Raw genomic sequence first — 16,569 nt, 5'->3', positions numbered from 1 at the left:
AGAGATTCATAAATTTCTTTAAGTTTAGAAAATTTCTCTTTTTGAAGTTTTAATTTCACAACAATTTTACAACTTGTATAGGGCATTGTAAGCATCTTGAAGATCATCTTCATTTTCATATTCACTATTCAAATTTTCTTCATTAGTCGAGTCATCATTATCTGAAAAAGTGAATTTGGCTAGAGTCATAAGGGCCTTAACATCACACCCTGACTCAGTTTCAAAATCTTCTGATTCAGAAGAGACTTCAGAATTAGAGGACTCATCCCAAGTAGCCATCATACTTTTCTTTTTTGACTTACTCTTATTAGGACATTTGTTAGCCAAATGCCCATACTCATGGCAGTTGTAACATTGACTGTCTTTTAAAGATTTTCTAGATTTAGATTTAAGTTTCTTTTTATCAAATGCTTTTTGAAAATCAACCCTCTTTTTACTTTTAAAGATTTTATAAAATCTCTTTGCCAAAAGAGCCATATCATCCTCATAGTTTTCAAAATCATAGTTTAAATCATTTTTAGAAGTTTTTAAAGCAATAGATTTACCTTTTGGAGCTTTAAAGGTTAACTTATAAGTTTGTAACGAGACAACTAATTCCTCAACTTTCATATTGTCCATATCACGAAGTTTTTGAATTGTGGTTACTTTAGAATTGAACCATTCAGGAAGTGAGCGTAGTATTTTAGCACATATCTCGCTTTCAGGAATTTTATCGCCTAAACCCCACATAGAGTTTACAATGTCATTTAATCTGGTATAGAAGTCCATGAACATTTCATTTTCTTCCATACGTATTTTCTCAAATTTAGTTGTGAGGATTTGTATCTTAGATTTCTTGACAATTGAAGTACCCTTGTGTGTCATTTCCAATATATCCCAAGCATGTTTTACAGAATCACAAGATATAATTCTTTTGAATTCATCCGGTGATAGTGCACAAGTAATTGCATTTAGTGCTTTAGCATTTGCACTACTCTTAGTTTTCTGAAGTGTGGTCCAAGAGAAATATGGTGTAATTTTCATAGATTTTGAACCATCAATCCCAGTTACTTCAGTTGTAGGAGGGGTCCATTCATTTATTGTGGATAACCACACACTTTCATCCATGGATTTGAGGAAGATCCTCATCTTGGCTTTCCAATAGGCATAGTTAGAGCCATCAAACGGTGGAGGCCTAGTGACTGATAGGCTATCAAAATTTGACATCTTTTATATAGGTGAGATCGTTAACTCAGGAATTAAATCCAAAAAGCAATAAGAGCGAGCTATTAGGCTCTGATACCACTTGAAATAGCCAAGCTATATGTTCTAGAGGGGGGGGGGGGGGGTGAATAGGACTATGCCAAATTTTAAGATAAATACAGCGAAATATGAAACAAATAATAGATAGCACTATACACCAATCACAGAATAGGAATGAAAAGCAACCTAAAATAGAGAAATAGAAACACAAATTGTTCTAAGGACAACCTTACACCAAAAACTAAAGTTTATGGTAGGACAACCTTATTTCTAGAATAAATAGAGAAACAGAAGCACAACGTAATAAAGAGATAGCAAAAATATAATGCTGAAATATAAATCTAAATTATTATAACATTCCCCACTATGCTTGAAATGTAAAATTTACAACATTCACATCCACACATACATTCCACAATTCTAAATGATAAAAGATTGAAAATATAAATCACACATCCACAACATAAAGAATTATAGTGGTTCGCCTGTGTGTTCACCAACTGTTAAACAACAGCCACACAGAATGCTACTCCACTCCTAATATCCTCACACAGGGGATATTAGCGTTCACTATCAAATAGGTTTTCATAGGTTCACCCAAAACCTTCACAATTATGTCTTTTTCAAAGGGCTTACACAATTCAAAAACCCTCTCTTTTGAGTTTTCTGGCTCTCCTCAGATAACCAACAATTTTGAGATTTTTTTGGCTTAACCTTAAATAAAACCAAACAAAGTAAATTACACAAATTGTAAAATACCTGATTTTCTCCTTCGTTGTAGCAGCCCAGAAGAACCAAGTCGGAGTAGAGATTTGAATGTCAAAGTTCAATGTCCAATACTCACTTTATAATGGTTCTAGGTTCCAATAGATTTTAAACTAAAACAAAAGGGCTAGCTCTAATTGATTTTGATTCCAGAAAAAGGAAAAAATAATTCCTCTTTTAGATTAGATTGGAATGCAAGAAACAAAATTAATTAACAAAGCTAAAGAAAGAGAATATTAAAATGCACACTTAGCTTTAATGGAGCACCGACTTATCTCTCAGAAGATCGAATTAAATTAACTTGAAAATGCTTGTTTTATTCTGAGATTCGTGCTCTATTTATAGGTGAGCAAATCACACCTTCGACTGGTCTAAGGACCTCTACGACTAATCGTGGAACCAACAGATATTTGAAAATTCGGGTGCAATAAGATTTGACAGTTTCACGACTGGTCGTAGGTCTCCTTCGACTGGTCGTAGGTGACCGAATTTCAATGCTGTTCTTTGAGTCATAGGTATACGACTGGTCGAAGATGCAGTCAACACTGTACCTACGACCGGTCGAACAGTCCCCAGGACTAGTTGAAGCCTAACAGAAAATTTCTAATTTTTGTAACAAACTTACGACTGATCCATGAATTTCTTAGACAGGTCGAAGCAGTGCTAGGACTAGTCGAACAAAGTCCAGGACTAGTCTTAGAACAGACCAAACTCACTTATAGAAAACATATAAATTATTATCCAAAATGACCTACTCTAAAGGTTAACCTAAGGTTAGTCATACCTCAGGAGTGAAGTAAGGACATTGAACATAAGAGACAAGTGACCTTTGATAGTAGTGAAGCTTGAAGTTTTGATGGAGCTCAAACTTGAAAGCTTCTTCTAATCTTGAGGTAGAACTTGAAAGCTTCTTGAATCTAGTCGAACAATCTCACTTTCTCGAGTCTTGACTTGTGAACAGTGCTTGTCAACCTAAGTTGATCTTAAGTAGAGCATTGCTCTTCACAGATGCAAGCTTCATAACAGTGTCTTTGGCACCACAAATTTGACAACACAAAGGGCTATAAATTATGGCACTTACACTTTCCCTGCACCAGAAGACCACCTTCACAACATCAGACGCGTGTTCGGTCTCCATCACTTGTTGTACACTTGATGGAGACGATATGCATTGGCATGCGACGCTTGGCCTGCAAATCGGCACTTCAATTGAAACGTTATCCAGAGGTGATGGTGCGGGCAGGATGCATCATCAATGGTCCAAGGGTTGGTAAAGAAGTGGAGGTTCAGGAGTTAACAGTGGTGGCTTGGATTCCATCCGCATTTGCTTTGTGTCCGTGGTGCATTGGTAGAGACTTCAATGTAACTCAATTCTCCTTTGAGAAACCTAGAGGAGGTAAGCGAACTTGTAGTATTTAAGGTTTCTCCAATTGGGTTGGGGTGAATGAGTGGAGATTTGGTGACCAAAAGCCTTTCAGATTCAAGTTCGCTTGGCTCGAGATGGAATGCTTCTCCATCATCATCATAAAGGATTGGTGGTAGGTGTTCACCATGGTGGGATTCGTTAGTTATAGGTTGCCTCAGAAGCTTAAGAAACTAAAAGGAGAATTTCATTCCTGGAAGATTGATGTGTTGGGAAATCAAGAAAAAGAAACTTCTAACATTTTGAAAGATATCTATGCTGAAATAAAATGAAAGTAGTGTTCCAAAGCCACTTGGCTCAAGGAAGGGGACAAAAATACAATTTTTTTTCCATAGCATTGCGAGCATAAGGTCTTGGTGCAACAATACTAGTAGCATTATAGTGGAGGGAAGGAGGATTGAGGATAAATCCCAAGTGTGTGACTCGATAGTTAACTATTACCACTTTCTTTTACCTGATGACAGTTGGATAAGCCCTTACTGGATGATTTATATTTTGATTCTCTCCTCAGCCGAAGCCGCTTCCCTCGAAGCTCCAATCCTAAAAGAAGTTAAGGCTGCAATTGCACCTCTAAGAAGAGATAAGGCCCCGGGCCCTGATTGCGTCATGATAGCCTTTTTTTTTTTCAGGTTTTCTGGGAGTATGTGAATGGTGACATCATGGATGTTATGTTTGAATTCCATGAGAGAGGTTGTTCATTGACATTCTTAGGGGTTTCCTTTATAACTATCATTTCGATGATCTCAAAGGCAGAAAGCTCATAGGACTTCATACCGATCAGCTAATAGGAGCTTGTACATGATTCTTGCAAAAAACATAGCCACTAGATTTAGGGCGATGTTAGCTAGCACCATCTCAAAAGGTCAGAGTGCATTCATTATGTCATGCCCCAGACTCGGTAACCGGACTCACAAGGAACCCTATAGCCGGTTCTGGCTGCAACAACCTCCTTAGTACCCCATTCTCGGCTCTTGAGGTAGGTTCTGATCCTGGGATCCTACAAGGAGGATTTCCATAACTATATATTCATTCCAATGTGAGCATACCTAAGATCATAGCAAGTAAATCTCAAAAATAACAAAGGGTCATATTACAAAATCTGTTATAAATTTGAACTTTAGATACAAGGCTGAAAGGAAATACATCTAATGACAAAAGAAGAAGGAAAAAGATCTGCAGCACTGGGGTCTTCGGTTCAACTCTTATCCAAGCTCTGCCATTATGACGCCGACCTAGGATCTCCTGCACATATCAATCGTGCATAAGCTTATAGAAAGCTTAGAGGGTGGTGAAAGTGTGTGACAATGGTGCGTAGAAGATTAATAGGAGATACAGAAGGGAAATATGATTAGTACTAATGCCACAAGCCTAACCAAGGCTGCCATGAATGCAAGAAGCCATACCAAGGCTATACAATGCAAGGCTTATACAACCTATGTGAATGCAATACAAAGTAATGCTAGTCCTCATATCCAATCCACATATTAGTACAGTTCCCTCATAAGCAATCTACCGAGGTCTAGTACACTGCATGATGACTGCCGCTCTACAGATTCACATATTCAAACAAGCGTAGGAAACCTCACTACCTGCCTGTGGACAGCCAATCACCAGCAAGGCTCGACGGTAGCAGACCCATCCACGAGCTGGTTAAACTCAGCCTAGCAATGCCTTCCCTCATAGGCGGGTAAGGCCACACCCTATCCCAACTGACTACACGACAGTGGGAGCTGCGACCTAAAGGTGTAAGGCCATCGTGCGCTCATGGTTCCACCCGGTCATGGCGTTAGGGCAGATCCTTGGTACTATGAAAGTTTTGAAAATTTCACCCATGGGCATCCTATGCACCCCATATACTCAAGTAACATTTTCGATGTCCACATATAGCCATCCACGAATACCCCTGTGGAGGCAAAGCCCTGATGAAGCGAGGGCAACAATATCTATGAGATGCGATGCCAGATGCATGAGTCACGCATAACAATCATGCACTAGCTCCAAGCACACAATGTGCACGAGAGGAAAAACTCCATCCCTCTATCGTATTAACCCAATGACCACACACAAATGCAATCCAATCATGCAAATGATGCATATGGGTCATGAGGGTGAAAAGGGTGCTCCACATGACAATGATGATGTGGAATACATTCTCTCCCAAGGAGGGACTAAGTCTAGATATATAGACATGTCAGGCCCATATCCTAGACTTTACCGTTCCATACACTCATATGGTCCTCCCGGTCGAATTTCGGCAACTCTCGTCCTGTAGCCAACGTTTACGCGCGATCCTAAGCCGAGTCCTGCATATCTGAGCTGACTTGACCCGAGACTTGTACCAGTGCGACCGCACCGTCACCGCGGTTCCGATGTTACGTCTCGCGCGCCGAGGCGATACCCTGGCCAGGAGATGTGGGCCCGCGATCAGTTCGAGGAAAAAATGCCGTGCATTGCAAATCCCGAGAAAAGAATCTCTACCCAACATCACATCAATCACATCACTTACCCACACCTCTCCCACCAACTAATTAAAGCAACCCATGCTTAGCCTATTCCTCTCATCCCAAAAGTCAAAGAGACCCATACTTTCCATGCCTTACCTCTTACACACCACTCCTCTCTCTCTCATTTTTCAAAAAAAAAAATCCATCTCCCAAGCAACCCCCAAGGAGAGAAAACGTTCAAGCTCTCCATGAGAAGAGCCATGTGTGGCCCACTCCCTATCATTTTATCTCCCATCTCCACCCTTGGATCATCATCTTCACCGTTGAAGGAGCACTTTTGGAGCATTGGAAGGCTAGGGAGGAAGAAGAAGGATAGGTGGGTGCTTCTATTTGTTGACTTTGTGATTTAAGGGCCCACATATATGGGACCCATCTTGATGTATTCATGCAAAGGGAGGGCCCATAGTGGCGGGGTCCCTCCCCTCTCACGATTGTTTCTCTCCCTCTCTCTCTCTCTCTCCCCATTTTGTGGCCCACCATGATGTTGATCCACATCGTCCACCTATGTGGACCGCCGTGAAGTATTTGTTTGATCCACACCGTCCAGACAGTCTGGACGGTGCTGGATTATTTAGGCGGTGATGTTGTGGGCCACCCTGATGTACTTGTTAGTCCAGACCGTCCATCTATATGGACCCCACCTCCTAGCTGATGTGTTGGCGTCAGTACAGGGGGTCTGATCATCCAGACGTGGTGTATGGAGTGGATCCCACTTTAATGTATTTATTTTGCATCCCAGCCATCCAGCAGCTTCTGAACGGTGGGTAACCACTGTTTGATGTATGTGTTACATCTCAACCGCCCATCTAATGGACATGGACCCCACCATGGCAGCATGTGGGGCCCACCTTGTATGATGTGTTGCATCCACGCCGTCCAGATCTGCTGGATGGTGGATGTACATTGGTTGGAATAGCATACCAGTAACGTAACTGCTGGGAGTACGTCAGCAAGCTTGGATCCCCACCACGTGGTATGTGTATTATTCATGCCGTCCATCTGTTTAAGAGGGTGGGCCCACCCACACGTGTGACACGTGTGGCAGGTGGGACCCACCTTGATTTATGTCCTGTATAATTCGTGCAGTCCCTATGAGTGACGTGGATACCCACCATGATGCATTTTTATTTTATTTTATTATCTTATCCAAACCATATGTCCACCGTCCACACACATGGGATGTGTGGACCCCACCATGATGAGTGGGTCCTCATCCACACCGTCCAGATAGCTGGACGGTGGGACCCACATGTATTTATTCTAAATCCCCTCCGTCCATCTGATTGTACAGCAGCATTGTTGCTGCAATTGACGTCCAGTTCTGAGGGCTACCGTGATGCATGTGTTTCAAACACCACACCGTACGTAAGCTGGTGGGTCCTGCACGTGTGGACCCACCTCCTGTCCACACCGTTCACCTGTCCAGATAGTGGGACCCACATGAATTGTATGCTTTAGACACACCGTCCAGCGTCCATCTATCTGGACGCTGGTTGCTGCTCAACAAAAAAATATAATAATAAAATAAAAAATGATAATAAAATAAAAATATATATAGATATATAATATATAAATAATATAATTTATATGTATCATGTGTGGGCCACACTACGTGGAACCACATGAACCGTTTGATGGTGGGCCATCTTGGGGTGCGTGCCTTCCCCAGCCGTCCATCTGGACAGTCTGGGTGGGGCGCACCATGATGTGTATATATTTATTTATATATAATATATTATATTATATTATGGTGGGCCCCACGTGGGACCCACCTTGATGTATGGTATTATCCACACCGTCCAGACAGTTTGGACGGTGCTGGAATGTTTGGATAATGCTGTGTAGGCCCCACCACGTCATATGTGTTTTATCTATACCGACCATCACGTTGGGCTCCACCTTGTGTTTTGTGTTGTACACACGTGTAACACGTGTGAAAGTGGGATGGCCCACCACAAGGGATCCACCGTGATGTATTTGTTATCCATGCCGTTCATCTTATGCAATGCGGCCTACCTTGATATATGTATTCTATGATTACACCATCCATCGTTGGACGGTGTCATGTGGGGCCTACCATTGATGCATGTATTGTACATCTCCGTCGTCCGCCCCTTGGACATGTGGCCTACCTTGAGGTACGTGTTATATCCAAACCGTCTAGCCTTCTAGGTCACCTGGACCATCCAGATCATGGGTCCCACCTTGATGTGTATGCAGACTATTTGATGACGCCCGATGAAATGTAATTAGGGCCCAGGCATGAGGCCCATTGAAATGTATATACAGCCCATATATGAGGCCAAACGTGATGTATTTATGGCCCATTGGTGTGGACCATTGATGCGACCCACTTGATGTATTCGAGGCCCTTGGGCACGACCCATTATGGCATATTTGTGACCTATGGGCAAGGCCTATTGTGATGGAATTGAGGCCCATGGTTGCGGCCCAATGCGATGTATGTATGGCCCGTTACGTTGTGTATGAATCCTTGGTATGAGCCACTTCTTGGGGAGTAATGTTGGTTAAATGTCCACATTAATGGGCAATGATGGTTGAATGTCCACATTGTGACCTTCCCTTAGGCCTTGTTTGGCCCATTTCGACTGTCGTGACCGATTGCCGATTCTGATTATCAAGTGATTCCGATTGTCGTGACTGATTGCCGATTCTGATTGACGTGACCGATTTGCCGATTCTGATTATCGATTGATTCTGAGTGTCGTGACCGATTGCCAATTTCGACCGATGTGACCGATTTGTCGGTTCTGATTATCAAGTGATTCTGATTGTCGTGACTGATTGCCGATTGCGATCGACGTGACCGATTTGTCGATTCTGATTATTGAGTAATTCTGATTGTCGTGACTGATTGCCGATTCTGATCGACGTGACCGATTTGCCAATTCTGATTATCGATAGATCCGATTCTCGTGACCGATTTACCGACTCTAATTATCGATCGATCCGATTCTCGTGACCAATTTGCCAACTCTGATTATCGATCGATCCAATTGTCGTGACCGATTTGCCGACTCTGATTATCGATCGATCCGATTCTCGTGACCAATTTGCCCACTCTGATTATCGATCAATCCAATTCTCGTGACCGATTTGCCGACTCTGATTGACATGACCGATTTACCGACTCTGATTATCGATCGATCCGATTGTCGTGACCGATTTGCCAACTCTGATTATCGATCGATCCGATTCTCGTGACCGATTTGCCGACTCTGATTATTGATCGACCCCGATTGTAGTGGCCGATTGCCGATTCCGATTGACGTGACCGATTTACCAATTCTGATTATCGATCGATCTCGATTGTCGTGGCCGATTGTCGATTCAGATTGACGTGACCGATTTGCCGACTCTGATTATCGATCGATCCCGATTGTCATGGCCGATTACCGTTTCTGATTGACGTGACCGATTTGCCGACTCTGATTATCGATCGATCCGATTGTCGTGACCGATTTGCCGACTCTAATTATTGATCGATCCGATTCTCGTGACCGATTTGCCGACTCTGATTATCGATCGATCCGATTCTCGTGACCGATTTGCCGACTCTGATTATCGACCGACCCCGATTGTCGTGGCCGATTGCCGATTTTGATTGACGTGACCGATTTACCAATTCTGATTATCAATCGATCCCGATTGTCGTGGCCGATTGCTGATTCAGATTGACGTGACCGATTTGCCGACGATGATTATCGATCGATTTGATTCTCGTGACCGATTTGCCGATTCTGATTATCGATCAATTCCGATTGTTATGGCCGATTGCCGATTCCGATTATCGAGGCCGATTATTGATCGATTCCGATTGTTATGGCCGATTATCAAGGTCAATCATCGAGGCTGATTCCAATCGCCGATTCCTACTATTGAGGCTCATTCTGATGAGCATTCAGCCTCGACCTGATGTATTTGAGGCCTATGTAATGTATGTGAGGTCTATGTGATGAGGCCCATTGTGATGCATTTGAGGGCTAGGCGATGGGGCCCATTATGATGTATGTTAGACCCATGTGAAAGGCCCATTATGATGTGTATTAAGCTCTTAAGTGAGGCCTATGATGTTGTATATTTGGCTCCTGTGTGAGGCCATGAGTCCACTATACGTTAAACTCTATGTGGGCCATTCCATGGGGGCAATGTTAGTTAAATGTCCACATTGTCGAGGTCTATTGTCGATGTCGATATTGATACCGATTATGAGTATGTGACCGCATAGCATCATGACACATGCCCATACGCATCATCTGCATGTTTGTTATGAAATGTGATTGACCACTGCATATGTCATTGGGCAAGTTGTTATGAGACTCTCTGATAGGCAGAGATTGTCTCACCTGAGCGCACGGTATGTGCAGGATTGATGCATGATTGGACTGTGTAACTCATGCATCTCGCATTTATGTGACATGACCACCATACGCCCTAGCGGCATCAGGGTTGTAGCCTCCACAGGTATTTCGTTGATGGCTAGATGGGACACCGAAATCTGTTCTACATGGGGTGCTATAAATATCCCTGGGTGAAAGTCCCTAAACCCTCTTGATTCCAGAGGTTGCTCCAACGTCTAGACCGAATGGATGCATGAGCGCATGAGGGCCGTATACCATTAGGCCGCGTCTCCCACTATGTCATGGTCGGTTGGAAGGGGGTGCACCTTACCTGCCCGAGAGAAGGGAGCAATGCTAGGCTGAGTCTGACCAGCTTGAGGAATGGGTCCGCTATCGACGAGTTGGGCCCGATATTGGCAGGCGGATAGTGAGGTCTCTTCTACTCACCTTATTGTGCCCGATGGGGCAGCAATCTGGTTTGGAGTGTAATAGACCCTGGTGATTTTCCAGAGAGGAACCGTACTGATATGTGGACTTATTGAGTAGGAGTTACATACTCATATATTTATTTCATTCACTATCCACTCGGGCTGGTGGTATGCAACTAATTGTTGTGTACCTTCGCATGGCCAGGATTTCGGTTGGGCGTGCGACTAACCTGAGATCAGGAGCCTATCACATTGGGTCTGACTATCTAAATTTAGGTATGAGACTAATTTGGATAGAAGTCTCTTGTGATGGACCCCATAGCCTGCGATACTACCTATTATCATCCCGACTTCACACTCCAGCTTGGTCATTTCATTCGCATTGCATATTGCATTGCTCCCTCAGTATATGATATTGATTATTATATTTTTTTCATCGCATAGCCTGGATAAGGCTGATGGTGTTTATGGGCCTATTAGCATGTTTTTGCATTATTCTGATATTGTATGTTTATGGACTTGTTAGTATTTTCGCTTACTCTGATTAATCTGATATTGCGTACTTGGCATGTACCTTGTGCACACACCTTCACCGCCCACTAAGCTTTCTATAAGCTTACGCACAATAGATGCGTGTGTTGAGGGTCAAATATTACATATCAGACCCCAGTTATTGCCTGGATTTACGAACATGGTACTGTTTAACGACCCGATTTAATCGTGTTTGTGATGCAGGGTGTATTTACGAGCTTGGATTGAAATAGGATGCAAAAAAAAAAGCATGGATTTAATGCTCATGAGTCACCAAGGCAAGGGACGAACCCCAGCGGATGAAGACCGATGAATTTACATGCCAGAGGTCTAAGAAAACCAAGCCACACACATTTAAATCGGCCTAGAAATCCTCCAACATGCAAGATCACAAGGTTCCCACCATCCGTTCGGCGCGAAACTTCATATATGGCCTGAGGACCATAAATTAACTGTCCACATAGAATTTTAACCACTGGATCTTCATGAAAGTGGCCCAACTGACAAATTAGCTACTAAATCCTTGATCTGGGGCCCACTTGATATCTGGATATGCTTCAATTTTGGTCTCAACCCTTTAAATTATATGGAAAACAGGTTGGACGGAGGAGATTTTCGAAATACATCTCAGTGGACCCATGTTTGAAGCACGTGTACACAGTGCATGTGGTCCTGCCGTGCACCAAAGTTCATAAAGTTGGTCAGCACACGCTGACCGACTCAAATCTCTTTCCTGCGCAAAGACACCAGCGGATGGACAGAGTCCGTCCTGGTTTTGATTGTGGACCACACCTATTATCTATTTTGATGATTTGGACCATCCATTTGCTCAATAGGTGGGGCATAACCTTCACTTAGGTGTCCTTCTGTTCCCATTGTGCACACGTGTAAATCGCGATCAAACGCAGGATGGACGGCGGAAGCAAAACATCAAAGGACCGCACCAAAACTCAACCAAAACCACATTTCCTGACCTTTTTTTTGCCGGGAATTTAATAGACGGGGTGGATTTCATCAAAAATATCATTGTGGGGCCCACTGACATCTCAGCACCAGTTTGAAACCAAGATCCGCATCCGGGAAAACCGGGACTTCCAGGCCATTCCACAATCAAGATCATGATCGGTTCATTGATCTGAACCGTTCAAAGTCTTTCTATGGGGCCGCCTTCCGTTACCAAGGAGTCTGAACGGCTCAGATCTCGAAATTAGCTACTCCATCATCTCAAGATTCGGGTTAAACGAAGTGAGTTGCGTTTCCTTTTGTATGCAGATTCTCCTGCGTAAAAGAGGCCACCGACTCCAGCATCTTGTGACACACTCCATTCCACCGGCCTAGCTTTCTTTTGTCTATAAAAGGTAACGTGAAGAGAGAGAAAGGAGGCATCCAAGTCTTTGGACGTGGGCAGCTGTGGAGGCAAGGTGGACATGTGAAGCAGAGAGAGAGAGGGATCGTGACTGGTCATCTCCTTATTCTTTTCTTTTTGGGTTTTTCTTTCCTAAGAGTTTTTAGTTAATCAAAACTATGGTTGGCTAAACCTCTTAGCTAGGGCTAAGAGGTGAAGCTTGTAGCGAGATGGGAGACTCTATTTTATGCTTTTAATTTAATTTAAATTTATGAACTGAATTTGATTTTATTTTAATTATTAAGGGAATGTTTTTAGTCTTTAATGGTCTGTTGTGTCTGAAATTACAATGGGTCTACAATGGCTTTGAGCGTGTTCCTTTCCCTTTTTTTGTTTATGACGTCAGGAAGCCCTATTGTTCACCATCGTCTCTTGGGCATGGTTGGATGACGGTACCCTTCTTAACCTTCATATCATGTTGATTGGTTTTTAATTAGTTTAATTCTGTTGTTTACTTTGTCTCCTGGGCATGGTTTGGTGATGGAATCCATTCTAATTCATATACCTTTCCTCTCTTAAAAACTATATCAAAGGAAGTTCAATTGATTTTCATGGTTACACCCTTCAACTGGATGAAGATGAGACTCTAAGTCTAGTTGAGTTCTTGAAACAGGCATAAGACTCCCTGATCTCTACAAGTGGATCCTCTGAATCCCTTGTTTCTTACCTTTAAATTTCTTAAGTTTTACACTAATATTTCACTATTATTCCTCAAAATCATTTGATTTAGATTTCATCTTAATCTAGTTCTAGTTCTAGTGAGTTTCAGATTACGTATAGGTTTCAGTCCCTTGGGATTCGACCTCGGTCTCACCTAGTTTATTACTACATCACAACCCTATACTTGGGGGAGTGAACAAGTTTTTGGCGCCGTTGCCGGGGATTGACGGTTACATTTTTCTGAAATTAACTAGTTTTAGGATTAGTTTAAAATTAGAATTTTTCTAACTTTAGGTTTAGATTTTTCTGATTTCTAGAAACTAACCTGTTTTCCTGTTTTGTAGGATCCTGACATAAACTTCTAAATTGGTAATCCCTTTCTAATTCCTCTACTTTTTCTATTTTTTTAGAATTAGGGTTTGAGTTTTAGAAATTTTCTAATTCTAAGCTATCTTTTAATTTTAGAAATTTTCTATTTTCTAATTTTAGAAAATTTTCCCTTTTTAGAAACTAACATTACTTTCTATTTTAGGAATTTCCTAATTTATTTTTAGAAATTTTCTACTTATAGTTTTTTTTAGAAACTAACCTTTCTATTTTGTAGGCTTTTAAGATAGAAATTTCTAATTCGGTAAGCTCTTTCTCTACTTTCTATTTTTCATATCTCTTTTAGTAACTTACTTTCTAGTTTAGGACTGTCCTAATTTATTTTAGAAATTTCCACTTTCCTTTAGGAATTTCTTCTTTTAGAAACTAGTTTACTTCTATCTTTCTTTTTAAGGATTTTCTAATTCTAAACCTTCTCTTTAGAAACTGACTTGTTTTGTTTTCTTTTGCAGGTTTTTAACTTAGGGACTCCAAATTGGTAACTTCTTTCTAACCATCTCTTTCTTTCTAGATTTTCTTTTCCTTTCTTAGGATTGGGCTTCGAATTTACTTGAGGGCTGTGAGTGTTTCATGCCCAAGTGGGCCCATGACAACACTCGACGTCTCTTGACTAAAGGAGGATTGGTTGAGGGGTTAACTATCAATCGCAGGACTAGACACCACTCGAAATCCCCTGAGTTATCGAAATTTCCTGAGTTAATTGAAGTGATGGCTGAAAACCAACCTCTTCTACCCCAACCTAGGGTGGAGGACATTCAGGATGAGAATGAGGTGCATCAAGCACCCCCGCCTCGTACTTTACGATATTATTTACAACCAGCGGGGGTGAGTACGCCCTCATGCATGATTTTTCCTAAAAATACAGGACATATGGACATGAAGCCAGGGGTTATCCAACTCCTTCCTAAGTTCCATGGGCTTGAATCTGAAGAACCATATCTACATTTGAAAGAGTTTGATGAGATCATAGCCACTTTATATTTTCAAAATGTGTCTGAGGACACAGTCAGGCTGAAACTCTTTCCTTTTTCCTTGAAGGAGAAGGCTAAGACGTGGTTACATTCACTGCGTCCTAGATCCATTGGCACATGGAATGATATGCAGAGGGAATTTATAAAGAAATTTTTTCCACATCATAAAACGATTACCCTTAGAAAAGCAATCATGAACTTCACCCAAAAGGAGGATGAAACATTTTACCAATGTTGGGAAAGGTTCAAGGATTTGGTCAGTTCATGCCCACAACACGGCTTTGAAACGTGGCGCATTACAAATTTTTTCTACGATGGACTGACATCTTCCATGCGCCAAATGGTCGAGATAATGTGTAATGAAGAATTCATTAATAAAAATGTCGACAAGGTATGGGATTACCTCGATAGTCTTGCTGAAAAAACACAATAATGAGATTATTACCCAAAATCGAACACCACGTCTAGGCCGACTCAATCCAAGGAAAAAGGTGGATTGTATCTCTTGAAAGAAGAGGATGATCTCAAGTATAAAGTGACTACGCTCATAAGAAAATTTGAGGCCATGGAAGGAAAGAAGGATAAGGTTAATGAAAGTGTTTGCGGCATCTGTGATTGCAACATTCATACAACTGAAAATTATCCTACGATACCCGCTTTTCGAGAAGTGTTGAATGAACAATCCAATGCAGTCAATACTTATCAAAGACTTTTCAATGGACCGACTTCTAATATGTACAATCCTGGTTGGAAAAATCATCCAAACTTTAGTTGGACAAATGGACAAACTGCTACCTCTCAAAGTTTCTTCAATCAAAATCCAAATCAGGGAAACCTCAAGAAGAACCGGTTTAAAATTCCATGCAAGAGCTGACCTAGGCAATGCGAGATTTTATGCAAAAGATGGATTCAGGTATGACGGTTATAGAAAAGGGGATGCTTCCTGCACAACCGCTCCCCAATCTTAAACCGCATTACGAGATAAGCAATCCCATCTCTTCAAATCAAATAGAGCACGTTAAATCCATCACCACTCTTAGGAGTGGGAAGATCATTGATAAAACCCTTCCGGTTAGGCCTGAAAAGCCTCAAGAACTAGAAGAGGACAACAATAATGGATCTACTGAGGCCGCACAAAAATTAGAACCAGAACTTTTATAAAAGCCAGTTGCTCCATTTTTCCAACGGTTGGTCGCACCAAAACCTTTCTCAAACTCTCAGGATATCCTAGAGGTGTTGAAACAAGTGAAAGTCAATATTCCTCTACTTGATGTCGTAAAACAAATACCTTCATATGCCAAATTCCTGAAAGACTTATGCATGACCAAACGATGGCAGAGTATTCAAAAGATCTTCTTGACCGAGAAAGTGAGTGTCATCCTAAAGCAAGACATGCCACAGAAATTCAAAGATCCCGGTAGCCCAACCATATCATGTGTAACAGGGACCATCAAATTGATCATGCACTTCTTGACTTGGGAGTGAGCGTCAATCTGATTCCCTACTCGGTATACAGACAGTTAGGTTTGGGGGAATTAAAACCCACCCTAACTACACTCCAACTCGCCGATCGCTCTGTTCGTGTACCAAGAGGGATAATTGAGGATGTATTAGTTTAAGTCGATAGATTTTACCACCCTGTAAATTTTATCATCCTGGACACCGAACCCATCAATAACATGAACATTCAGATTCCTGTCATTCTTGGTCGCCCATTCCTCGCCACTTCAAACGCAATTATCAATTGTAAGAATGGTGTCATGACTATGTCTTTTGGGAATATGACATTGGAGTCAAACATCTTTTTCAATAACGGCAGAAACTTAGAGGATGATGACGATTTCTACGACATTAACATGATTGACTCTTTAGTGGAAGATACGACACCTCTG

General features: G+C 41.8%; 1 non-coding gene across 1 annotated transcript; it reads right to left on the bottom strand.

Annotated features, from left to right (window-relative positions):
* Positions 1-14,852: 14,852 nt before the first annotated feature.
* Positions 14,853-14,959, bottom strand: LOC131226396 (small nucleolar RNA R71). The gene has a single exon (XR_009161784.1). It is a non-coding gene; the product is annotated as a small nucleolar RNA R71 (small nucleolar RNA).
* Between the last annotated feature and the right edge of the window lie 1,610 nt (positions 14,960-16,569).

The sequence above is a fragment of the Magnolia sinica genome, chromosome 14, assembly GCF_029962835.1.
Source record: "Magnolia sinica isolate HGM2019 chromosome 14, MsV1, whole genome shotgun sequence".
Classification (NCBI taxonomy): domain Eukaryota; kingdom Viridiplantae; phylum Streptophyta; class Magnoliopsida; order Magnoliales; family Magnoliaceae; genus Magnolia; species Magnolia sinica.
The sequence above is the reverse complement of the archived record's forward strand: the minus strand, read 5'-3'. Positions and strand labels throughout refer to the sequence as shown.